Source organism: Melanerpes formicivorus, unplaced genomic scaffold, assembly GCF_026170545.1.
Source record: "Melanerpes formicivorus ecotype bairdi unplaced genomic scaffold, bMelFor1.0.p_v2 SCAF_1, whole genome shotgun sequence".
Lineage (NCBI taxonomy): Eukaryota > Metazoa > Chordata > Aves > Piciformes > Picidae > Melanerpes > Melanerpes formicivorus.
The window spans coordinates 18,796,219-18,822,144 of NW_027142353.1; the positions used below are offsets into that span (position 1 = coordinate 18,796,219).

At 41.3% G+C, this 25,926-nt stretch overlaps 1 protein-coding gene across 1 annotated transcript in view; it reads right to left on the reverse strand.

Annotated features, from left to right (window-relative positions):
- HS6ST3 (heparan sulfate 6-O-sulfotransferase 3) overlaps positions 1–25,926 on the reverse strand; it is a 401,136-nt gene that overhangs the window by 123,144 nt on the left and 252,066 nt on the right. The gene's annotated exons all lie outside the window — the stretch shown is intronic.

Sequence of the window (25,926 nt, forward strand, 5' to 3'; positions counted from 1 at the left end):
GGCTTTCAGGGTTCCTTGTCATTTGTTGTGAGCAGCTATGCCACACTGTCCTTAAGATACTCATTTAACACAGGAAAGTTAGTTAGTCAAACTGTGAATCTGAGGAGAAGGCGAGAGCTCCTGCTTTTTCCATTGTGAAGTGATCACTTCCAGCAGTGCAGACTTTGCACGAACATGGCTAATGTCAGAAGTATCAGCTTCAAGATTCTGTCACTGTCCTTGGAGCTGTTCAAGAAATGTGTGGACATGGCAATTCAGGATATGGTTTAATAGTCATGGTTGAAGGTTGGACTTGATGATCTTAGAGGTCTCTTCCAACCAAAACAATTCTATGATTCTATTCTATGATTCAACTCAAACATTTAATTTTCCAAGAATATAATTTAGAAAAGGTAGATGGGAAAGGAGGAAACTGAAGAAAAAGAGTTGTCTGCTTGGTTGTTTTTTTTTTTTTTTCTCTCAATTCAGAAAAAAAAATAAATAAAAGAAATATCATCTGAAAGATTCTTTATGTTAACTTTCTTCTGTAAAGAAAGATTTAAGACATCTTCACTAAAATGAATAACGAAGGTTTCCCAACCCCTCTGAAAACTCCATGCAGCTGTAAGTTTAAAAAAAGGTGAAGCTAGGTTACTGTAGCCTTGGCTCCATCCTGCCATATTGGACATAAATTTCCACAATTAATTATGACATATGCCAAGAGCACCCTACGAAAAAAGAATTATTTTAAAATTAATATTAATATACCTTTAGATACAAAATATTATTTCCAAATAATAACTTTCTTCTAATGTAAACCCCTAGTGTATGCTCCTTTGGGGGGAGGATTAAGGGTTGGGTTTTTTTTCCTTCAAAGTAGAGTCCTCCAATCTTAAGCTTTCACATAAAATTTTCATGGGTGTTTATAACTGTGCCTGAAATTAACCTAACATTTGATGTTATTTCAGGGCCAAAGACACTGGAAAGTAATTCAAATACTTTTGTGTCAACCTAGCAATATCCAGCCATGGAACTGAACAGCTTCCACTAACAGTGGTAAAAATACCTACAGCCACTTTGCTCAGTATAGCACTACTAGAATCTGTACAAAAAAAAATACTTGTGGTCTATTAGCAAACCTTGTGATGACTTTTCTCAGAGTTTTTAATGACTTTATTTTATTTTAAAATGCTTATGGCAGTGCCCACAGACTCGGTCCAACATAGGAGGTTGGTCATAAATCTGATTTAATGAGAGCCAGCAACGGCAAAAGGGAACTGAATCTGAACACAATTTTTACACACTGAACTGTCCAATCATATCCTATCTAGTAAAAATATCCCAAAGTAATATACTCACTCATAACAACACCTTCATGTTCTGTGGCAATGCCAGCGACGAGCAGTGAGAGCTATCTGGCAGTGCAGGCCTAGAGCCTGACATGGTGGTAAGCCATGTTCAGCATAAGTGCAGAGCCAGCTAGCAGTGTAGCAAAACAGTGCTGTGCCTGCAGCATGTAACTAAAACAGGACACTGGTAGCTACAAACACAGAAAGTTATCTTGGGGCAACAGGACATGCACCTGCATCAACAAACCTCACGTGTCATTAGTAGTTGGACCAATAATCTATAATAGTGCGATGTGTGGTCACTCATGGGGAACCAGTGGAGCCATGCCAACAGGGCACTCCGAGTTTATATAAGCTGTAGAAGTTCCCTTGCTATGCACTTCTGCCTTCCCTTTCCCTTCTTCTTCTTTGCTTTACTTTACTGTGCTATACTCGCACCATAGGCCTGCACCATAGGCCTGCAGTACCGGAACAATAAAGGAACAATACTCGATCATATTGGTCAGCTGTATTGACTCCAATCTCCATCCTGATAATATTCTACTACTATTTGGGTTTAGATACCACATTTACAGAAAGAAGAGCTGGAGCAGGTATAATTTTTCTTTAGTTCCCCTGAGAATTTCTCACTGGTGTCTATTATTTTCTAATTCAATTTTTTTTCTAACTAGACAGGAATCAGAAACAGAAGGTCTGCACACAAATACGTGCTTATGCTGCTTCAGTGAAGGCGATCAGACAACATGGGAGACAAATGCTTTGGAGACCTTCATCCAGCAAGGTTCTTCCACGGAAGAAGGAAGGTCTTTGTTTTAAAAGATGCAAGCATTTAAGAGGCAGACACTGTAGTGCTATTGCTACCAAACAGACTGTGTTCTGTGACTGCTTCCAGCTCCTTGGCATACAGATGCTAGGCATTAAACTAAAAATATAGGCCTCAAAAGAATAAAAACTAAAAATAAAGGCCTAGTGCCCTAGTCATGAATATGCAACAGGTAAAAAAAATGTCAAATCATTTAAGAGGCAGCCAATTGTCCTAGAACAGAATGAAAACAGAGGAAAGCTATAGAAGGAATCAGTTAATATTTTAAAATTATGTAAGAAAATGAATGTCATTATTTTTCATGTTGTTCCAAAAAGGTATTTATTTCTCCCATTAGCAGAGTCAATTAAGTTGTATGTTCTGATAACTGCAAAGGAAGTTTTTTGGGTTTGGGTTTGGTTTTCAAAGGTTTAAGCAAAATTTCAAAACAATCAAATGTCATTTATTTGAAACTACTGATTTGGGAAATCTTGTTATAGCTCCGTTGTTTATGCTGGTTCCTTGAACAAATCTGCTTTGAGTACACTGGTGACAAATAAAATACTGTCATTGTCTTTTAATCTCTGCATCATCATTCCCATAGATTTGAACGTGATCACCCTAATCTTTTTGCACTGACAAGCTAAAGAGAGCTCAAAACACTTAAATGACACACTGAGGTCAGCATGTTGGTGCTTAGTACAAGCCTCCCACTTTCCTCCATTTCAGGGCTTTGAGAGCTCATCAGGTTCACCAGCACTTGTCATTTTCTGTTTCTTAAAGCACAAATAGCTTTCTACACAGGAGACTCACAACAAAGCAAAGCAAATACACAAAACCAACCAAGCAAACAGTCCTATTGTGTAACAGCCTGTCTGTTGGGCTGGGAAAGAATTTGCTCTTAAATTCCTTTTTCTTCACAATTAGGAGAGGTAAAGCAGAAGCCAGGCACAAGGAACCAAGCAGGAAAATGGTTGCATATGTCTAAACCCACAGACCTTGTAGAAACACCACAGGAAACTCTCCTAATTTTTGTCACAAAACTTACCCACAAGGGACAGTTTCCTTTAATACCAGATTCTACAGGCAAAGAGAGAATCAGCCCCTGTTTCTACAGGCACACATACACACATACATATCCTGATCTATATTTGCTTCCAGCTTTCATTAAGATCAAAGTTGTGTGGCTACAGCAAAACAAGAAATGTACATCCATTACTGACCACGAAGTAGTAATTTGTGCTTAAGGGTAAACAACAGCCACATAATCCTGTGACAAGTGGGCTTTGCATTGATCACAGCTGGATTATCGGGCAGGAAGGCAGATGCTTTATATGCTGCTGTTACTCCTATAAATCAGACCAATAACAGCCCCTAATTTTCTCCCTCTCTTTTTTTTTTTTCCTTAGACTTAGAAGTCTTTGGGATGGTTCTTGTTGCCATACACCAAGAAAAAGATGTCACAGAGCTGTAACACCACAGGTTTTCAGAAGCCTCCTTTAATTTCCATGCTTTTCTTCAAATGCTATGGATCTGTTTCTTGTATTCTCTCTCTGCTCCTTTCTAGCCAAGCAGTGGGAGTATAATGAACTGCAAGTTTTGCAACGTAGTGAGCAAAACTACATGTAAAGTCTGAAAAAACACAATAATGGTCATAATAATAAAGCAACGACAACAACAACAACCACAAACCACTGAGATTGGAGTTGCCAGCAGATAAGCTCACCTCATGCTTTAATGTCCCTCTACTATTTATGAAAAGTAAAAACTACCCCTGGAAAAAAAAAATCACAACAAAGAAACTGAGAGATGCAGGTTGAGAAGTTCTCTAAAGTGAGGTAATTAGTCACAGACTAGCTAAAAAAAGATCCCTGCTGGCAGACTTTTAATCAGCACACTTACAGAATCTTCAAGCTTCTTTTTGGACATACTTGTTTTCAGACTTTTTCTCACAGAGTAAAACTTACTGTAGGACATGCAAAATGCATTAAAATCACACTATTATTTCACCATTTAATTTGCAGGAGCACAGGTACGTTAAGAGACTTGGCATACCTAGTATCTTGCTGTTTTGGCAAGAGTAGTCAGCTGTGCTTCCCTTTACTGACTGCCTCCTGAAAAGCTGGGCTGCCAAGATTATGCAGGTTTTCAAGACCAAGCCTGGTATTTATCTAAATAATTCACCACAAACGTCCTCAAGAGTCTGACCCCAATCAGCTCCTCTTGATTTTTCTGCCAGTTATGTGGCAGATGGTACAAATGGCTTCACATACCCTTGCTGCTTCAGTGAAGAAAAGCAACACTATTGCTGAAAACCTGGACAAGGCCCTCTGGAGCCTTGGGCTGAAGAATGATGTCTGAATATTAAGCTGTGAGAATTTGGACAATGATTTTCTTTGTGGAATCTTTTCTCTCCCATTTCTTTCTCCCTTTCTGTTCTGCTTTTGTGAGACCCCACCTGGAGTACTGTGTTCAGCTCTGGGGGCCTGAGCATAAGAAAGACATGGACCTGCTCAAGCATGTCCAGTGAAGGGTCACAAACACAATCAAGGAGCTGGAGCATCTCACCTATGAGGACTGAGAGAGTTGGGGTTGTTTAGCCTGGAGAAGATAAGACTCTGTTGAGACCTTATAGTGGCAGCCTTCCAAATGCCTAAAGGGGGATTACAAGAAAGCTGAAGAGGGAGTATAGTGACGGGTTGAGGGGTAACAGTTTCATCCTGAAAGAGATGCATTAGATTAGATAATAGGAAGAGATACTTTACTGTGAGAGTGGTGAGACACTAGAACAGATTGCCCAGAGAAACTGTGGCTGTCCTCTCCCTGGAGTGTTCAAGGACAGGTTGGATGGGGCTTTGAGCAACCTGATCTAGTGGAAGGTGTCCCTGTCCACGGCAGGGAGGTTGTAACTAGGTTCCTTCCAACCCACACCATTCTATGATTTCTCAGACCCTTTCCATTCCTCCTCTACTTACACTCAGCCCACTGGGTATTAGTTGTTTCCACCAGACTGGAAGACACCTTGCAAAGTAGAGTGGTTATTTCTAGCACATTATTCCAAATTCTTGCAGGAATATGGGTTAATGGCCCTCCAATAATTTACAAATCAATTGCCTGCTTAAAGTAAGTAGCTTCTGAAAGATTCCTTGAACTAAATGAATCTATAGAAGAGTCACATTTAATGCATAGATGCTCCTAGTAACAATATAACAATTTATCTATCCTCTTAACTGGGAGTAAAGGGCAGTACAGCATCAACATCTTTGGCTAGCTCTGCTTAATATACAAAGTGGGAAATACTCATCAAAACAGCAGCTTCAGTTTAGTTTGCTGGTCAAAACTGATATGAGAACTGGACAGAAATCGCTTTCATTGGAAACATCACTAGATTTTTTTTTCTTGGAAAAAGATTCACTGACATGGAAGTGACTCAAACAAAATCCTGAGTGGAGATACAAAGGCAGAAACTCAACTGGATTTCTGCCAGCTTATCTGATGAGACTCTGAAAACTCCAGACTTCCTGGAAGCGCAACTTTGCCTTAATATTCAAGATCCTGGGGTCTTTCAGCTCCTTGCAAGACAGTGAGGATACAGGAGGATTGTTTTCAGTGGGGATTGTAACAGCTCTGGAACCACAGCCGCGACCAGAACTTGCCAGGAACTCAAGCACAAGATGAAGCTCGAACTCTAGTAAACGAAAAGTACAGAAACTGAGGTGCTAGTTCACACTTGTTTTGCTTGTTTGTTCTATTGTTTTTAATTATTTTTTTTTAGCTACCTATTTTCATTCTTTTATTACCCTTCTTCCTACAAGCTTTGTTCAAAGTTTCAACTTTAGACTCAGAAAAGGGAAATTGAAAATGCCTAAATGAAATGCATCATCCTACTATGAAAGCTGAATGTTAACAAAACTGTAAGCAAATGTTTTATATGTGTGTACATTCTCCACAAACAACCTACACCAGCTTTCTGTTTCTTAGAGCCCAGAATTCAGTGATCTGGATCCTGAGAAGTTAAGATTTCCAAAGCAGTTCACAGAAACACAAACAAAAATAAATAAATTTGTTCAGCCTTAGACTGTAGCTCCTACATAAACCTGCCACCAATCACTGCTGTACAAAAGCTATTGAAAATACTAGAAAGATTATCTACACTAGCAGTGGGGTAATGCAAAAGAGGGAGAAGAGTATTAGTCCACAGGACACAGGATATCAGCTTCCTTTGTCTATCTTTTCGAGTTATATCTGTTGACACTGTATTGACAAAATCTTTGCAGCTACATTGACCTCCAAATTAAAATATCTTAGGGAATCAGATGTAATTTTGTTCCTCAAAGCATTTACATTAATTTTGCATTATGCATGCAACTCCACACTTTCCCATTTACTAGACACACAGTAAACTCCAACTGAAGTCAATAATACACATTAAAAGCCACCAACTGTATGTTTACTAAGGTATTCTCAAATACTCCATGCATAGCATGAGCATTTCACAAACCATTTCATCTCAATGTGAGGATATGTGTATTTTCCTGCTAGCATAAAGCCAAGTCTACAATACTAATATCTAACATACACATTGAGAGGACATTCTTTCTTTTCTAAATCTTGCCAGCACTCATATGCTGGAAGGCATTCTGGGATTAACTGGATCATATTCTTCTAAAACTTTACCACCAAATGCCAGAAAAAGTGATGTTACTGGTTTGGGTTTTTTCACCTTCTATTTTTTTGATAGAAAGGCAAGGCTCCCCTGTTAAGCAACCTTTACCAGCAACTAAGTCACTGGAAAATTGCTTCTCTAGTGCTAGTTCTTCTTCCCCCTGAAATGCATGTTTCCACTGGCAGATTAAGACACAATAATGACAGACATGGCCAAGGATTACTTTAACTTTTCTGATTTCAAATTACATACATTGAGCATAGTTCTGTATTGCTCTTTTAAATATTTGAAGTGTTTGTTTGGGTTTTGTTTTTGTTTTGGGGTTTGGTTTTGGGGTTTGGATTGTGTTGTGGGTTTTTTTTGGGGGGAAGCAGGAACATTATATCTATCCCAAGTCATTATTAGGAAGATAAATTTTGTCAATGCTTATTTTCTCCCAGCTTGGTTAGTATTCTCTCAGGTTTTCATGCAATCACTGAAATAAAAGAGCTCCACATAAAGACACAAAAAATGAGTGGGGGGGAAAAGTCCTTTCACTTGCTCTAGAAATAAGAGGCACTTTATTTGGATGGATAGAAGTGAGCAGATCTCACATAACAGAAAAATCTTTCCCAAATAACTAAATTAGCAGCTTTCCTCAGTATGTCAAGATATTTTCTACATCAGTGTGCCACAAATCATGCTATGAATGAGGCAACAGAGTTTTGTGGGAGTCTCTAATTAAATTACAGACAACACATCACTGAAATCATCACTGTTACTGCTGGACAGCATCTCAAAACTAAATTGACATGGAAATAGATGACCTTTGCCTAACAAGAAGCCAGACTCTTGCATCCCCTATCAAATTTGTACACATCTTTGTGTCACATAAGTAACATCATTTAGACAAGAAACTTCTTTATGGTGGTAAAGTCTACTATTTTCTCAAACAGCAGAAGTGACTACAAGACTGTGTGTACAAACGCATTTTGAACAAAATAACAAGGCAGCATCTAAATAAGAGCAGCTTCATCAAAGTCACTGAAATTTATTTTGGCAACTGAATTAGAATTATTATTGGGAAAATTTTAAAAGTTCTTTTAGTGCAACTGATGTTGTGCTGTCTCTTTCAATGAAATTTTCATTTGCCAGTCATAATTTTGGTCAAAGACTAAATTATTTGCTGCTTGTCAGTGAGGGGCAGAGTGTAGAAAAACTGTAAGAAGTTGACAACTTAGATGATAGAAATGAATAAAATTTATGATCTTATGAACCTAATGGCAAGTAATTATCTCTGAACTGGCAGTACAAATGTGCTTTTTCATCATGAATACCTGACGTGTATTAGAAATTTCCAGAAGACATATTATTTACACAGTAAAGCAACAGAGTGGAAAACTTGTTAAATATATGGCTTCTGCATCCAGCATTTAATAGAAAAGTTTAATTGAGTGGTGAACCTTTTAGAAATTTCTTATGCCATGTTAAAAGGCAGATGCTAAAAAACAAACCACCAAGAAGAAATATCCCTATAAGTCAACATATTTTTTTTCTTTTTAACATTAACCTGAATCCCTGACTTGGGTGCATCACGTGTTCTGGTTACAGAGTCCAGCATTAGCAAAGCTGATTACAACAGGACATTTATGTATGTGTGTGTGTGTGTGTGTGTGTGTAACAGAACTGATGATACCTCCTACAAATCACATTAAAGCCATAAGTCAGCAGCTAAAAAGTTGGAAGTATCATCATTATGGTAAACTGTTTGAATTTTGTTGCATTTCATGTGCTTATAGGCACTTACAACAGTCACCACAGAAGTCCTGAATCTAAGACAGGAACTCTGCCTCATTTCGATGCACAGCTCTATTCAGCATATTGTGTATGCCCCTTGTACCTCATTTAGTAAACAATATTCAGATCCTGCTGGAAAGACAGAATGTTTAATTTCCTTGTAGACTTTACAACATTACTCATCCCTTAAGTACTTAAGTGCTTCCCTAATAATTTATCCTCACAATATCTCTGAAAGATGAACAGCTGGTATTATCCAAACAGATGAGAAAACAAAGCAGAGAAATCAAGGTCAAACATACCTATTAAATGTAGGTGCCTATTCTGAGCATCTACATCATGTTATTGCAGGAGACATGGCACAGCATAGCTACAGCTGCAAATGTTCCACAGTACCTGGAAGCAGGCACCAGAAGAAAGCTCAGTGAACTTTTCCTGCTCTGAGCTGAACCATGGCTGGGCACTCTCAGTGACAGACCAAGTTTCTCCAAGACATTGTCAGAGAGCTGCAGATATGTGGTAGTTTTAAGCTATGCCTTTAAAATTTTTTTTCCACAGATCTTACACAGAAAGTAGTAAAATGTAAATAAATCACTACTGGGTGTAAAAAGGAAAATAATGATAGTTCTAAACAATCCATTGGAGACATAAGGGACTTACATTAGGTGGGTTCAAAGTGGCTGGAGAGCGGCCAGGCAGAAAAGGACCTGGGGGTACTGGTTGATAGTAGGCTGAACATGAGCCAGCAGTGTGCCCAAGTGGTCAAGAAGGCCAGTGGCATCCTGGCCTGTATCAGGAATAGTGTGGCCAGCAGGAGCAGGGAAGTCATTCTGCCCCTGTACTCAGCACTGGTTAGGCCACACCTTGAGTCCTGTGTCCAGTTCTGGGCCCCTCAGTTTAGGAAAGATATTGAGTTGCTGGAATGTGTCCAGAGAAGGGCAACAAAGCTGGTGAGGAGTTTGGAGCACAAGCCCTGTGAGGAGAGACTGAGGGAGCTGGGGTTGCTTAGCCCAGAGAAGAGAAGGCTCAGGAGAGACCTTGTTGCCAACTACAACTACCTGAAGGGAGGTTGTAGCCTGGTGGTGCTTGGTCTCTTCTCCCAGGCAACCAGCACCACAACAAGAGGACACAGCCTCAAGCTGTGCCAGGGGAGGTTTAGGCTGGATGTTAGGAAGAAGTTCTTCATAGAAAGAGAGACTGGCCATTGGAATGTGCTGCCCAGGGAGGTGATGGAGTCACCATCACTGAAGGTGTTTAAGAAGAGACTGGATGGGGCACTCGGTGCCATGGTTTAGCTGATTAGATGTTGTTGGGTGATAGGTTGGACTTGATGACCTCAAAGTTCTTTTCCAACCTGGTTAATTCTATTCTATTCTATTCTATTCTATTCTATTCTATTCTATTCTATTCTATTCTATTCTATTCTATTCTACTCTACTCTACTCCATTCCATTCTATTCCATTCCATTCTATTCATCTCCTCACTTCCTTGGGCTGGGAAATACTAACTGGCTTCTGCTTGATCTTGGCTGCACTACTTTTGTCCCTTTGCAGGGAAGGAGACAGGGAAGGAGAAGCTGTTGTAGCTCCCCTGGTCTTTGGCCAGGAGGGGTCCTTGTGCTGTTTATTAATTGTAAATACCTGTAAATATTGTAAATCCTGTATATTTTGTACATATTCATTGTATTCCATTGTAGATTGCAGCTTTGCTTGTGAATAGAGCTTTCATTTGCTTCCAACTGAGCTGGTCTGGCAAATTTAATGTTGGGGGGGAAGTTTCAACCCACCACAAGGTAAAATGCAACAACTATGGGAGACCCAGGTCCTTCTCTAGTGGCAGCTGAAGGCTAGGCAGGGTACCCTACAGTGACTCAATGGCACTAGATGGGGGCAACTGCATTGTGCCCATGGGTTGTTTGAAGTACACCTTTCTCTATTGTAATGGGTTGGGGCAGCCCCCCCTCCCCACCACGCGCAGAAATAACGACTCAGACAAACGGATTGCAAAAGTGATGGAAAGTTTAAATAGAACGGTGAGTGCGTGCAGAGAGCTAGGAACACAGTGACAAGAGAGAGACCCAAAACAGACCCAGAGAGATCCCATTCCCACCTGAGGGTGCACCCAAACCCCCAGGGCTCCTCCTTCTCCCCCCCCCCACTGCTAGGCTAGTCTCAGCTGGCCAGATCTGAGACTGCCCATCCCCCTGTGGCCTTGGGCCTAACCAGACCCATGGCCGGGAGATCTCTCCCCCAGTTACCAGGTGGCGAGGAGGAAGGAAAGAGGAAGTGCCAGACCCCGCCATAAGACTTATAGTGGTGCAAGGGATCATGGTAGGAAATAACCTAATTTCCTGTGTCCACCCACTGGGCTGGACTTCTGGACACAGGAAACACCCCTGTAGCAGAGGGCACCCAGCCCAAACTACGACATCTATTAAAATTAAAAACAAAACAAAACAAAATATAAAAGGAAACAAATGGATTGGGAGAATATTTTTGCCATAAAAAAATTCCACTTAGCAGATCTATATATTAAAAAAAAATCTCTTCATATCAAGAAATGTGAGGAATTAAATGTGTCTTGGAAGTTTTAAGCAGCAAATCAGGCTTACTCACTATATTTGGTTTCAAAGTACTGATGCATGAACTAAGTATTTTTAAGTTATGTAGGAGTACTAAAAGCTCAGCCTGTATGAAAATTATCTCAAAGAACATCTTACATACAAACAGGCAGAAACTGCCAACTGATTTTTGGAGCTGATGCATCCAAAAGTGACTAAGCAAGTGTGTCTGATACTTTCGTGGTGTTATTTTTGTGTAATAACATTTCATAAAATTCCCTGATCACTGCCTTGCAACAGAACATTGCAGAACAGGACAAACAGTTCTCCACAGAACTGACAACTCCAAATGGATAGAAAAAGCTACATTGGCCATATTGCCTTGGGGTGTTCAGCTAAATAGTACCAAGTTCTTGCTTCTCAAGAGGAAAGAGGTAGGTGTGACTGAAGAAAATAGTGCTTTCAAAGGACACAACTACTCCAATATGCATCACCTCTTTGTTCCTCTCTTCCCCAGAAGTGCCTATGCTCTCATGAGCCAACACAACAGTGCTGCAGGAAGCAGGATCCAAACATTCTAAAGAAGTAAGAAGAATTCTGAAGAATTAATCATCCAAAATAAACATCTGATCAAGCAGCTAAACTGAACCCAACAGCAGTGTTTCAAGAACGTAAGAGCTCACTTCTGGCCCACATCAGAATCAGCTGTCAAGAGCAATGAAGGAAATGCTCTTTAGTATTGCTACACTGCATGAACACAGAGGTTTTCAGAGAAAACAAATTAAAAAATATTTTATGTTCAGTCAAAGCATACTTTGGTACCACAGAAGTTAAGCACCAGAGATGAATCTCATTACTGTTTGAGGATTTCATACAAGAATCACAGAATCACAGAATTTCAGGGGCTGGAAGGGACCTCGAAAGATCATCTAGACCAACCCCTCTGCCAGAGCAGGATCACCTACACCAGATTATACAGGACCGCATCCAGGCAAGTTTTGAATGTCTCTGTCTCTGGAGAGGGAGACTCCACAACTCCCTGGGCAGCCTGTTCCAGTGCTCTGTCACTCTCACAGTGAAAAATTTTTTCCTCATAACTAATTGAAACTTCCTATGCCTCAACTCCTACCTATTGCTCCTTGTCCTATCATTGGGCACCACCAAGAAGAGCCTGGCTCCATCCTCTCAGGACTGACCCTTTACATCTTTATAAACATTGATGAGGTCACCTCTCAGTCTCCTATTCTCTAAGCGAAATAGCCCCAGCTCCCTCAGTCTCTCCTCGTACAGGAGAAGTTCCACTCCCTTAATGACCTTCATGGCTCTGTGCTGGACTCTTTCTAGTACCTCACTGTCTTTCTTGAACTGAGGGGCCCAGAACTGGACATGATATTCCAGATGCAGCCTCACCAGTGCAGAGTAGAAGGGGAGGAGAACCTCTCTCGACCTACTGGTCGCACCCCTTCTAATCCACCCCAGAATGGCATTGGCCTTCCTGGCCACAAGAGCACATTGCTGGCTCATGGCCATCCTTCCATCCACCAGGACCCCCAGGTCTCTTTCCCCTTCACTGCTGTCCAGCAGGTCTGTCCCCAACCTATACTAGTGCATGGAGGTGTTCCTTCCCAGGTGCAAGACTCTACACTTGCCCTTGTTGAAGTTCATCAAATTTCTCCCTGCCCAGCTCTCCAGCCTGTCCAAGTCTGGCTGAACGGCAACACAACCCTCTGGTGTGTCAGCCACTCCACCCAGCTTGGTGTCATCAGCAAACTTGCTGACAGTGCACTCTGTGCCCTCATCCAGGGCATGAACGAATATATTGAACAGTACTGGTCCCAATACTGACCCCTGAGGGACTCCACTAGACACAGGCCTCCAACTAGACTCTGTCCCATTGACCACAACTCTTTGACTCCTTTCCTTCAACCAGTTCACAGACCATCTCACTACCTGATCCTCCAGACCACACTGCCTCAGTTTAATTGCAAGAATGCTGTGGGAGATGGTGTCAAATGCCTTACTGAAATCAAGATACATCCACTGCTGAAATCAAGATACATCCACTGCTGAAATCAAGCACATCCACTGATCTACAATTATCTATCCACCTTGTTATCTTCTCATAAAAGGCTATCAAGTTGGTCAAACATGACTTCCTGTTGGCAAAGCCATGTTGACTACTAATAATGAGCCTAAATGTACACACGAGTTGGAGAAAAAGATTTGTTGTTTTTATTGACTGTACAGCAACTCTGGTGATGATGCATACTATTTACAGTCTTAATTGTTTGAATGACTGTATGCCCAAAGTCTTTAGGTTCTGTCATCCTAGGGGCTAAGAAGAAGGTAGAGCCCATGTGGATTTTCCCACATTTTAATAAAGCTCCTCATCACAGGTAACATTAGTTTCAGGACACAGCAGCATCCTATTATTAAATTAGCACTACAGAAAGTGAAAAATAAAATAACATTTAAAATAAATGGAAAGTGCTTAGTTAAGTGAAAACAAACTTCACTAAAATTACAAATTTTCAGTCATGAAAGAAGGTAATAAATGTTGTTGTCATATTGGTCTTCTTGCCCCATTATCAATTTGCTGAATGCTGCTTGAGAATATCAAACCACATTAGTACAGTCATACCAACAACTTCAGTACTGGAAAAAAAAGTCTCAAAAATCAGAACCCCCTCCCAGCCTGCTACCCAGGGCTGGTACTCCAGAATGAATTTTCATTTTAGTGCATGAGAAACACACTTCTTTCAGCAAAATTATTTTCACTGTATTATTTCATGATGCAGAAAATGCATTTTATTGACAACAACACTACAATATCTACATCTTTGACATATAAGGCTGCATGTTATTACCCATTAAAGACTAACACATATTGAGAAACATAATTTATCTCATATTACGTGCATGTGATAGTGGGACAATATCAGTGAAGAGCCACAGGACAACAGCATTAGTACACATGCACAGCCTTCTGTGAAAAGTCAAACACAATGCATTTCCTAGCAAGAAATAACTCAAAAATCAGGCTGTACCCCCATACAAACTAGACTGCACATTATTTGCTGGGTTTAGTGTATGTGGATATTTTCCCACCAGCAGAAGGAGCTCTTTATTAGAGCAAAATTGTACTTACGCAGTTTGTTGGAGGTTGCATTGGGACTGCATGACACAGTTCTGGTAGCAGGAGGGCTGCAGGGATAGCTTCTGTGAGAAGAGGCTAAAGCTTCCCCTATGTCCAAAAGAGCCAATGGTGGGCTCCAAGACTGACCTGCCACTGGCCAAGGCTGAGCCAACCAGTGATGGTGGTAGTGCCTCTGATAACATATTTAAGAAGTGGGGGAAACCCTGGTCAATAGGAAACTGCAGCCAGAGAGAGAACCAACTCTGCAGACACCAAGGTCAGCAAAGCAGAGGGAAGAGGTGCTCCCATTGCCAGAGCAGAGATTTCTCTGCAGCCCATGCTAAAGACCATAGTGAGACAGGCTGTCCCCCTGCAGCTCATTGGTAGAGCGGATACCCACCTGCAGCCTGTGTAGGACCCCAGGCCAGAGTAGTTGGATGCCCAAAGGAAGCTGTGACACCCTTGGGAGACCATGCTGGAGCAGACACCTGGCAGGACCTGTGGAGAGGAGGCCACACTACAACAGGTTTGCTGGCAGGACTTGACTTCCTAGAAGGGACCCACACTGGAGCAGTTAATAACTGCAACCTGTGGGAAGGACTCATGCTGGAGAAGTTGATTGAACTAGCTAGGAGAAGTATGTGAGGAGTCCTTCCCCTGATAAGGAAGAAACATCAGAGACAATGGGATGAATTGACCACAACCTCCATTCCCCATCCCGCTGCACTGCTACGGGCAGAAGGTAGAGAAGACTGGGAGTAAAGCTAAGCTTGGGAAGAAGGGAGATGTGGGGGTAAAGTGTTTTTAAGATTTGGTTTTATTTCCCATTACCCTTCTCTGATTTGATTTGTAATAAATTAAACTAAGTTACTCATGTCAAGTCTGGTTTGCCCATGACAGTAATTGGTGAGTAATCTCTCCCTGTCCTTATCTTGACAAGACTCATTATATTTTCTCTCCCCTGTCCAGTTGAAGAAGACTGATGGGCATCTGACATCATGACACGGTCAACTGACCACAGAGTTTTACAAACTTCTTGGCTTCCCTGGGCCAGAGAGCAACTGGCAAATAATTTCATGGGTAGTCGATCTGGTGGGGAAAACATAATAAAAACCAAACCCAAGCAAAGAACCCCCACAAAACCAAAACAGCACTATACTTACTGCATCATGTTCTTTAAAAAAGCAAACATTTATATACATATATAAAACATACATTTAGGGGCTTATCAGGAGGACTACCAGTACTTGAAGAATGCACAAATGCTAAACTAACTACCTGCAGTCATCTACTGAGTTAACTACCTGAAGTCACAGCACCTGGGGTTTCCCTCCATACATAGCAAAAAAAGACAAGGAAAGTTAATTATCTGAATCTATAACACTTGTTTAGGCATGATGATAATTTTTTTCTGCTAAAAAGTAGCAATCAGATGTCTGTTTTTAAGTGTGGAAATAACAGGCAAAAGGAATGTTTGAACTGGGCATTAAAAATTAGTCCTGGATCTGAGAAAAGAAAGGTTCCCTCAAGATTTCTATTACCATTTCTCAGCAGGCCTACCACATTCAGCAGCAATTTGGTGCTACCAAGCAAGAATACTAAAGGTTTAAGGTCAGTCACTATTGTCCTAGTAGGAAATAGAAGATAAAGCACTAAACAGCAGCTATCTTCAGTTATCTAGGATTATACAAACCTGAAGGATTTCTTTTTATTTCAAACCCATGCTGGGCAAATTGGGTTACATCTGAAATAAGAACACTCTGCTGCATTAGCTTTCTGCAGATGGATTGTTACAGCTGTCATTACAATAGTTTTCTTCTATTTTCTATAGGAACCACAGTCAACTACACAATTTTATAAAGTCCCTCTATTACATATAGATACCTGTTTCTTTCCTCTCACCTGATCTGAAGGACAATAGCTAAAATCTCCAGTTCTACTGAATTTGTCATGTATTCATCTTTTCCTTTACCTTCAGGTTTCTATTTTCATTCCTTACCTCCAATTTTCTTTAACTATGCAATAGTCACATTTGTTTCATCTGAAATACTTAAAAATACAAGGTTTTGTGATGTTTACAGTGTTTAAATCACACAGGCACATTCCCAGCCTGCATAACTCTGTATAAAATCAGCAATTTTACTCCATGTTTTGAGCAGAATACTTTCATACAAATACATCTGTACATTTGGTACCTACTTTAAGGCACTATGTGGAGACGGAGAGAGTCATGCCACAAGGCAATTTATCACAATCACCTGTAACATCAGTGTGAGGATGGACAAGAAATGCCCTCTGGAAAGGCTTTCTCTCATTCTCTCTTGCTTGGCAGTGACCACAAGAAAGTGGCTAGATAATGAGCTCAGATCATCCACTTACACTTTTTATCTGATATATCCCCTATATCCACCTTTCCCAGGATAAGTCCCATCCATTATCATCACACCATAGTGCCTCCCACAGTCCCACCAGAACACAGATAAGGAAAGCTTGTTCAAGAGCTTTTTTGACTCACACTCCCTAGTGTCTATCACTACTTGAGTTTCCACAAGTACCCTGTGCCCATCAATTTCACCTATTTTGCCCTCCCCTACCAAACCTGACCACAGCACAAGTCACGTTTTCATTCTGCTTAATAACTCACTGTGCCATTTCTCTCTGGAGCACCTTTTATCTGGCTAACCCTTATTCAGAGAAGGAAAGTGCATTCAAAGACTTTAAATGGCATCTCCATCATCCTTCATATTAATGAAAATGTATCTTCCGGAGTTTTCTGCAAAACACAACACCCTTGCACTAATGAGGCCACTAGTAACTCATGGCTACTGATTTAAATGTGCAGTCCTTCCCCCATCACCCCCTTTAAACAAACCATTCCCTCGTCATCATGCTTCCCAAAGCCTCCAAGCAAGTGCATTTTATCTACATGATGAAGCCTTTCATAATCCTAAACTTTAAGCTTTGTTGGTTTGGATTTTTTTAAACTTTTATTAGCACATAGAGGATTGTGTGAGCCTCTATCCAATAGCTGCTGTCATGCACATTATTAGAAAGAGCCTGCTGCTACTGGGCTATAAAACAGATTTATTTTTAAAGAAAAAAATTACAGTGTCTCTCAATCCTCCCTATAAACTCAGAGGACTTATGAGGGGACTGAGAGTATTTTGTTTAAAGTGTTAGCAAACCATGCCTAGCATAGCCACCTCCTTTGAGGATTTTCCTTCAACTTCAGTAATTCTTTTAAAAACTCCTTTTGGAGTTAAAATCATTTGCAGCAATCTTTCTTCTCACATGAAACAAAAAGCTAAGCACCGATTTAGCTCACTAAAGCTTAATCGTTAAGGTGACTAATTTAGACCTATAACTACCTCCAAAGTGTCTTTCACATCTCAGTTACCTAATCCTGAGGGGGCCTAACTTTCTCTTTTGACTATAAGGAAAGCATTAGCAATTGCATTACTATTGCAGGTAGTTAGTGAAGTGTGTAAAAGCAGGCAGGCTGTCTATATGCTTTACGACTGTGATGTGAAGCATGCAACCCCAAAGCCTGTGTCTGATAAATAAATGTATTAAAATAAACAATAATGCTAAAATTAACAATTAAAATCTCAGAATTAGGGTTGTGGGGCTTTTTAAATCCTTTCATTTTAAAGGCACAGTACTAGCTTCAGATCCTACAAAGAATCACAGAATGTTTAGGCATTGGAAGGGACCTTGAAACATCAGTGAGTCCAACCCCCTTGCCAGAGCAGGATCACCTAGAGCAGGTTACACAGGAGGCTTTGAATATATCCAGAAAAAAAAGATTCGACAACCTCTCAGGGCAGCCTGTTCCAGCGCTCTGTCACCTTCACAGTGAAAAAGTTTTTCCTTATGTTCACATGGAACCCCCTATGCTCCACCTTGCACTTGATGCCCCTTGTCCTATCATTGGACACCACTGACAAGAGCCCGGCTCCATCCTCTTGACACTTGCCCTTCACATATTTATAAATATGAAGGAGGTCACCTCTTAATCTCCTCTTCTCCAAGCTAAAGTGTCCCAGCTCCCTCAGTCTGTCCTCATAAGGAAGGTGTTCCACTCCCTTAATCATTTCCGTGGCTTTGCGCTGGACTCTCTCAAGCAGTTCCCTGTCCTTCTTGAACTGAGGGGCCCAGAACTGGACACAATATTCCTGCCTCACCAGGGCAAAGTACAAGGGAAGGAGAACCTTTCTTGACCTAGTAAGCACACTCCTTCTAGTACAACCCAAGATGCCATTGGCATTCTGGGCCACAAGGTCACATTGCTGGCTCAAGGGCATCCTGTTGTCCACCAGGGCTCCAGGTCCTTTTGCCCAGAGCTGCTCTCCAACATATCAGCCCCCAACCTATACTGGTCCATGGCGTTATTAGAATAGAATAGAATAGAATTCAATAGAATAGAATAGAATAGAATAGAATAGAATAGAATAGAATAGAATAGAATAGAATAGAATAGACCAGGTTGGAAGAGACCTTCAAGCTCATCGCATCCAACCCATCAACCAATCCAACCCACCTAAACAACTAAACCATAGCACCAAGCACCCCATCAAGTCTTCTTTCCCTGATGTAAGACTCTACACTTGTCCTTGTTCTATTTCATTGAATTTCTCCCTGACCAATAGCAGCATGACCTTCAGGTGTGATTATCAATCTACCACATTTTGGAGGAAAATTTTAATGCACAATGCTTTTGCAGAAAAGTCTGGTGGGATAATTTCAATCTAAGGAGATATGCTGAACACATGTTCCTTCTCCATGTTAGCTCAGCAAAACCTAGTTTAGCAGATTAAGGGAGACAAAGAATGGAAGCTGTGAGAGTTCCTGTTTCAAGTGTGAAACAGCTCAATAAGGCACGCCTGAAAAGTTCCAGTTCCTAAGTAGAATTCTAGTCTGGGATTGTTATTTATTTACATTGCACAAGACTGTAAGTATTACCATCAAATGAGCCCTTTGGCCTTTTCTATTTTCTCTGTGCTTTGTTTTATCCCACACAGAGAATACTCGCTGATCTCATTTGGATTACACTTTCCTCTTAGTTGACTTTGAAGAAAAACTGTAACATACTAATAAGCAATTTTACTAGCATTTGCCCAAGCGTTTAAAAATGTAAAAACTCATGCTTCTCTGCCCTGGCATTCATTGAAGCCAGAGAAACACACACAATGGAAAGGGCACATTTCAATCACATATATCCAGCAATGGGAAACTGGCCACAGCATTTTTCAGTGCTTCTCCATCACAGCACACAGCATTTAAAAAAGTGCAGTCAGCAGGTAAAGGGAGGTTCTTCTCCCCATCTACTTTGCCCTTGTAAGACTACATCTAGAGTATTGTGTCCAGTTCTGGGCTCTCCAGTTCAAGAGGGATGCAGCTATACTAGAGAGTGTCCAATGCAGGGCTATGAAGATGATTAAAGGACTGAAACACTTGTCTTATGAGGAAAGGCTGAGAGACCTAGAGCTGTTTAGACCAGAAGTGAGAAAACAAGAGGAGATCTTATTAATGTTTACAAATATCTGAAGGGTGGATGTCAAGAAGAAGGAGCCAGACTCTTTTCAATGGTGTCCTGTGATAGGACAATGGGCAATGAATACAAATTGGAACACAGGAACCTCCAACTCAATACAAGGAAAAAACTTTACTGTAAGGGTGATGGAGCACTAGACCAGGCTGCAGGTTGTGGAGTCTCCTTCTCTGCAGACTTTCAAGATCCCTCTGGATGTATTCCTGTGTGACCTGCCCTAGGTGATTCTGCTTTATCAGGAGGGTTGGACATGATGATGTCCAGAGGTCCTTTCCAACACCTATCATTCTATGATTTACATTGTCTGACTCCTGGAAACTCCTGGAAAACTATTCATTTGCCTTAACGCTTACTTAGCATCCACACTCACTTCAAGAACCAAATTTTGCTCTAATGAGTAGTTAGTTTAGTTCAGTCCACTTTTTCTCTTCAACTGGCAGATAATTATTTTGATAAAGACTATCAATATTAAAATACATGCTCACATTTTACATGCAAAGGAGTATCAGAAATATTTTATATTTCTATTTTTCAGAAAGAAGAAAACAGATTAGAAATGAGAAAGAATAGAGGAAAAAGGAGAAGGTGCTGAGTCTGTTAGTTCAACACCAGTGTTTCTATTTTGGGGATTCCGCTTTATCTGATTGAGGATTCAGAGAAGCTCCTTTTTCATCTTTTCTTGTGCACTGTCAATGGCAATGAAAGAATGAAAGGGGGGGGGAGGGGGGGAAGAAAGGCTACCCTGCACTCTTGAGCACCACGTTGAGTTAACGGGAGAAAAAGGAAAAACTGCCAACTAAAATTGGGTGTCCTGCTCAGAAGGAAAGCCTCTGATCTGTGCCACCCTGCACAATCGTGGAATAGATCTACTCAAATACTCTGCAGAGCACCTCATTAAAACTATCTCTTTCAAAACAGATGGAGAAAGAAGAGGCAGAGTTGCTCAGGCACCACCACCACAAAAGAAAATCCACTTCTGTGACTTGCAAAACAAGGTATTTTTTCTCTCCCCTATCCCTCAAATTCATAATTTTATAGGAGAAAAAAAAAAAAAAAGCAACAAATTGGATAAAGGAGAGAACAGAACAGTGAGCTAATGGATGACAAATAAAAAGTTATGACAGGCAAGGTATAAGCTGAAGAACTGTGCTGGATCAGGTATTTGTGTGCCTGGGTGAGCTGATGCAGGATTTGAAAAACTTCATGGATTTTTGGAGGGGCTGGGACATCACACTGGGCTACTTTTCAGCCAGCTCATGTCCCTAACCAAGATGACTGTATGGCCTGAAAAGGGTTCATGCCAGCACAAGACAGGGGTGTGAAACGGCAGAAATTGTGTTGTCGGGGGAGTTGGGGGCGGGGGGCGGGGGTGGTGGTGTTGGTTTGGCTTGGGGTTTTTTTGTTTGGTTGGCTGGGTTTGGGTTTGTTTGTTTATTAATTTATTTAATTAATTGGTAGAGCTGCCTGAAACAGTACTGTACTCTTTATGGAAGATGCTCTATTCCTGTAGATGGCAGCAGCAAATTCAGGCAAATAAAGAGAGTATGTGGGAGCTAATGGCAGGATATTCGACTTGCAGACAGTAGTTTTCAGCTATTTAACATTGTTGCTAAAACCTTGAAAAACTGCACTCTACAAAAGCTGTAATTTTTTAACTAGCCACAGTTTCAATTCAAGATGCACTGAGTCTCCTGAAGCACTTCACAAATGCTGGCTTTGACAGCTCATCAGCTCAATTGTTTGTCCCACTGCAGCACACCTGTAGATGTCACACTCCCCACCTTTAGAGACTCCACCACCACTCCACTTGTATTTCTACATCAGAGCATATGCTCCTCCATGCTTTAACCAGACGCTAATGTAGCCTTTTATTTCTTTTTTGCTTCATATTCTTGACACAGCTGGCCAGCTGTAATGATGCATGGGATGCTGAAGCAGGGAAGAGGTTGTGGGATTGTGTAGCACTGTGCTTCCCAGAAGGCATTGTCCCATCAGAAGCCTTTCTAGAAGCTACAGCCTCACACCTACACCTTTCTGTCATCTGGCTGTCACTGCTTCTCAAGACATGGACTTAATGCTGGCTGAAGGCCAACAGCATCCTGGCCTCTATCACAAATAGTGTGACAAGCAGGACTAGGGAAGTGATTTGTATCTCCATACTCAATAAGTCTGCACCTCAAATACTGTGTTCAGTTTTGGGCTCCGCGCTGTGTTTCTTTACATTGTATTTCTCCACATTGAGGTGCAGGAGCAAATCCAAAGAAGATAAACGAAGCTGGTGAATGGTCTTATGAGGACTGGCCATATGAACTGAGGTTGTTAAGTCTGGAGAAAAAAGAGGAAGCTAAAGGAAAGACCTTATCATTCTACAAGTATCTGAAAGGAGGTTGTAGCAAGATGGGGATCAGTGTTCTCCTAAGCAGCAAGTGGTAGTATGAGAGGAAATGGTCTCAGGTTGTACCAGGGAAGGTTTAGGCTGAATATCAGGAAAACATTCTTCATTTAGAGTGTTGTAGAGGACTACCACCAAATAGAACAGATGTGCCAGTGTGCTCCCTGGGCACACTGCTGGCTCATGTTCAGCCACCTGTCAATCAGCACCCCCAGGTCCCTTTCTGTTTGCCTGCTCTCCAGACACTCTGACCCCAGCCTGTAGCACTGCATGGGGTTGTTGTGGCCAAAGTGCAGCGCCTGGCACTTGGACTTGTTGAATGTCATCATGTTGGACTCTGCCCATCTGTCCAGCCTGTCAAGTTCCCTCTGGAGAGCCCTTCTACCCTCTGACAGATCAACACCTGCCCCCAACTTGGTGTCATCTGCAAATTTACTGATAACTGGCTCAATGCCCTCATCCAGATCATCGATACAGCTATTAAAGAGCATGGGGCCCAGCACTGATCCCTGGGGGGACACCACTAGTGACTGGCTGCCAGCTGGATGTGGCACCATTCACCACCACTCTCTGGGCTCAGCCCTCCAGCCAGTTCCTAACTCAGTGCAGAGTGCTGCTGTCCAAGCCACGGGCTGACAGCTTGACCAGGAGTTTGCTGTAGGGGATGGTACCAAAGGCCTGGAACAGGCTGCCCAGGAAAGTGTTTGAGTCACCACCCCTGGAGGTATTTAAAAGACATATAGACGTGGTGCTGAGTGACATGGTTTAGTTGTGACCTGGCAGTCAATGTCAAATAAAAAACCCTCCAAAACCTATCCTAGCCAAACCCAGGACAAATGACATGCCTAATCCACTGAACCACCTAACAAGAAACTTCCAGAACAGTATTCAACCCAGGTCTGACAGCACAAACAGAACAGCATGGTGCTACACCACATGCAGTTAAACTGAGATGGGGTTTGCTCATGTCACTTTTTTCTCTGGGTTTGGTTTTGTCCATCTCTTCTCTTAAACTGGCTATTCATTGATTTCTTCATGACCAGCAGTCTCAGAATGCATGTCAGTGTTCTTATGGAAGGGAAATGAAATAGAAATGGTGAAACAAGAACAGTACTCCATCAGGATAAACTCACATACCCATTTTGTGTGTTTTATATTGCTCTTCTTGGTTTCATATCCATAAGAAGGAAAAGGAAAGGATGCATGGGGGATGATGTACCCAAAGCTCTGTTGTTTCTAGTTACAGTAGTAACCTGACTCACTTCTCATCCTAGAGACCACAGGAATCACAACTAGCTGCTATTGTACTTAAAACTACTCAAGGGCCTAACCCAATAAATTCTCTGGTATATCACTTTATCTTTTGATAGATGGTAAGCTATTGGGACCATACTCTGGGGACAGCAGACACTTGGGTCCCCTGACTGATCCACATCTCCCACCTGACAGCAGAGTGTCCAGCTAGGGCTTTGAGCATAAGGGTTTTCCCTGCTCAGGAAGATGGGCTGCTGCACAGCTCAAACTGCTCTTCCCTGCACCAAGGGCAGAATAAACATGTGCAAACCTAGCATCAGATTCTACCTGTGCATATGTATCTCATAATTTTTCTAGATACATCAAAACCATATTTTTTGATCATGTCCTTTGGTGACAGATATGATTACAAAAGGGTGGTTTTTTTCTTAGTTCTATATTTCAGTTGTCTTCATGTCTCTTCCTGGCTTTTTATAATGGATAGTGTTTCTATAACACCATATTGCTGATGTATAACACCACATGGTGCTCACACAGGCCTGATAAAGCACTGTTTTATTCACTGGTTGAGGAAATTGTACCTGAGGCAAGTAGAGACGAGGCTCTACCTGTATTTCAGATGTTATTACCTAAATTCTCTGCTTTAGGAGGAGAAAGCAAATAATCCACTTTCCTATGCTTCTCTTACATATGCAGGAAATTGGTTGCCTATATAACCCAAAGTACTTGAAGTCCTTCATTTACCCATCAAATCTTACCCTCAGCACATTTCTCACCATCTCCCTCCAGTACAAGACAACATGCTACACTTGCTGCTTTTTATGTCACCCAAAGAGAACCTGGGACATTTCCTGTTTCATCCTTGGATCAGGGAAATACATTTATTGCCTGATTTGGACTTAATCATCCTAGATACTAGGTCAGACCCAAACTTGTTGTGTCAAGAAGACCGTCCAGACTTATGTCTGACACAGCATTACTTGAGTCAAGGGCGTAACTATGAGCAATACCCATGATAGCATGGACAGCAGCTGCTTGCAAATTGACCACAGGCCTGCGGATCAATCAAACATTTTAATTATCTTGTGTTTTGTATGAAATCATTATGTCTCCTATAATCACCACCTGTAAAATTACAGTAGAGATAGGGAACTTTATAATCATCTCTGAGGCAGTCAGGCATTTTATTCTGCCTCCTTGGTATCATTCATGTCTTACACTCCTATTAAGCAGCCAGGTCTGACACCTGTCTCTTTAACCCACTCCCACAGACAACCACATATGTCTGCATGTAAATTATTAAGGCTCCCGTCTCGTGAAGCCACACATCTTTGCGCTTCAGTGACAATAACTGCTTATACTATTGCAAATAATAAAAGGTGTCGTTCAGCCCTTGTAATGAAAGCTTAAAATCCAATGTGAGGTGATGAAGGTGTAAGTCAACATGAGCAATTTGGACTCAGAGGCAGTTTAACACTATTCATGTCATCAAAGATGAGTAAATTGGCTCTCTTGCTTCCTATACCCTACCTCCATAGTAGTATTCAGACCTGTACCAAGAATAACCTATAACATACTACTCCAAGCCCCACAGTGATCATTCCTCTTTGTGTACTCTCTTCTCTTAATTCTGGTTTATAAATTATACCAGCTTGGGTTGACAAGGGAAAACACAAAGCTGCTGTGTAGAATGGCATGAATGACTCACCTATCAAAAAACTTTACTTCTTCAGTTGTCTTTCGTGATGAGCATATTCAGTATTCCTAAGGTTGGAAGGGACCTCAAAGATCATCGAGTCCAACCTGTCACCACAGACCTCACCACTAGAGTAGGGAAGACACTACTGCCCACTGCAGGCTTGAACTCACGCCCTTCCCATTAAGGGTCTTATGTGCTACCGAGCCATCTTTGTAATCTCATGAAGCAGAGCAATAAACCAGGAGACATTTACCGCTCTTATACAACTGCAATGGATTTGTACTTCCATCTTTAACACAGTGAAGGTTTCTAACACATGTAAAGACAAGTATTCTACCCTCTGCCATAGATTTACAGCTCTAAATAACTGAGCTCCAGGGGTGCTACCATGAGATACTAATGAAGGAAAAGAATAAACACAGAGGAATTATAGCAAATGTTTAAAATTATTTTGGTATTATTTAGTTATAAACTAGGTTTTATTCCTATTTCTTTGCTCTCCCAGGACAGTATGATTTGTTTCTGGTTTTAAAAGTCTATTCTTAGAATCACAATGCACGATCTTCCTTCCTTCCACCAGAATAATATGCTCCTAAACAGACCCCACACTGTATTTTACCCTTCACAACTGCTGATAGAAGTAGTCTTGCTCTTTTTCCAGGATCAAGCAAACCTCCACAAGAGGCAATGCTTAAATGTGCAAAAAATCAGGCCTCCCAGCTGCAAAGTGTTCTTAGTTCTGGACGCAGTGTTGGTGACAT